Genomic DNA, 1,903 nt, shown 5'->3' with positions numbered 1-1,903 from the left:
GAGAAGCTATGCTTGGAGTGGCAAAGGTTGCTCGTAGAATTTCCTTTTTCTTGAAATCAAACTCCTTTTGCTACCCGTACCATACATCAAGCAGCAATCTTAACTTCGCTAACGTGGCAGCCCTCTACAATAACTAGTACTGTAGCAGCAAAACACTGTTCCTACTTGGACTCATTGATGTCTGTGACTGTATACAGCAGAAAAACGTAGGTAAAAACTACCGTAGTTTCAGATTAAGTAGACCTTCGGTCACCAAGTCGCTTCACACACTGTGGGGATTGAGACGTATGAGGGGGAGTCGTTCGCTTGCTGGTGACTGAGATCGTCCAGGGTATTACGTATAATCACTAGTCACACCCTCAGCTACTATGCTTCGCCTCAGCTACTCAGAAGTTATATAGCTATGCAAGCTATATAACTTCTGAGGGGGGCATTGAAGCTGAGGGGGATCATAGTACAGTAGTTGAGGGGGCAGCAGGGGAGATGGGGGATTCACTATTACTGTGACTAATTAAAGCCAGAGAGATCGTCCAGGGTATTACGTACATAATATAATCACTATTCACACCCTCAGCTACTATGCTTCCCCTCAGCTACTACGCTCCCCCTCAACTACTGTACAATGCCCCCCCTCAGCTTCAATGCCCACCTCAGAAGTTATATAGCTTGCATGATTAGCACGGAGTAAACTGTCTGTTTGACCGCAGCAAGGGGGTGGGGGATTCACTATTACTGCCAATAATCAAAGCCGGCAGCAAGTTATACGGTGCATGTACACCATGATATTGGCTTCACACGAGTAGCGGTGTCAGGATGATGGGCCATCGTGTAGTTGCCTTATCACCACATTCATGAGTTTGCTACATACGGTACCAGTAGAACATCTCAGCAACACGAACATCATTGTAGTGTACTAGTATTTCACATGTATACTAACTAACTAGTATGTACCCAGCCATGCCTACAATGCATGTAAACTCTAGCTAACACACGCTGTGCCGACTCTAGTACCAGTGCCACAGCATGCCTTCAACGGCAACAAAGTGTATACCCTACGACGAGTAGTTCTAGGTGTACACTAGCTTCGAGTCTATCCATAATGCCCTACATCTAACCACCGTACTTTAGAATTCGCTTCGGTATGCACCCAAACCCCAATGCACGCACATCCATGCGAATGCAGTGTACTGTACCAGCACGTAAACCCACTTTGCACTAAGCAACCTGTACCACTACACGTGAGGCACATCTATCTACAACCGAACTGTCACAGTAGTAAAATACTAGTACTATAATTTCCGGTAGTATAATCCATGGCTTAAGTTGCTTTGCGAGTCGACACCAAAGGCACAAACAACGGTATCGTGCTCACAGTGTTGCAATTCGCAGTAGTATACTGTAAAGTTCAAACAGATATATCAGCTCCAACAGTGTCGTGGTTGAGATATGTGGTGGCGTGGCTAATGCCCCGGGTTCAAATCCCGAAATCAATCGTACTTTTTTGTACTTGAACTTGCAGTAATGTAGAATCTGGCCAGTACATGTGTGCGTTTTTTTGTCCAATCAGAGTGTATGTGGAAAGCCCGCCAGTCCTTACATCTCATTTCATTATTTCCTCACGCTCGATGGGGCGGCTGCGTTAGGAGGGTGCCAGAGGGAAGCGGCTACACAGCGATGTCGCGACGCCGTGAGCTCGACGACGCCAACAAGAGGTTACTTGGCGATAGCGCCACATGACGGTCTTTGTGTTGTATGTACTGTATTCAAAGTCGATCGATGTGGTCGTACAGTAAGGATCCAACCTTGAGTTGCTTAATGGTGCATACACTATACTAGTAGGTAATTGCGTTGTTAAGGTGTTTGTAATACACACATGAGTTAAATGATGTAAGAGTAATACGAA

This window comes from Aphanomyces astaci (genome assembly GCF_000520075.1).
Source record: "Aphanomyces astaci strain APO3 unplaced genomic scaffold supercont1.34, whole genome shotgun sequence".
In the NCBI taxonomy this organism is placed as follows: Eukaryota; Oomycota; class Saprolegniomycetes; order Saprolegniales; family Verrucalvaceae; genus Aphanomyces; species Aphanomyces astaci.
This window is presented reverse-complemented; position numbering follows the sequence as displayed.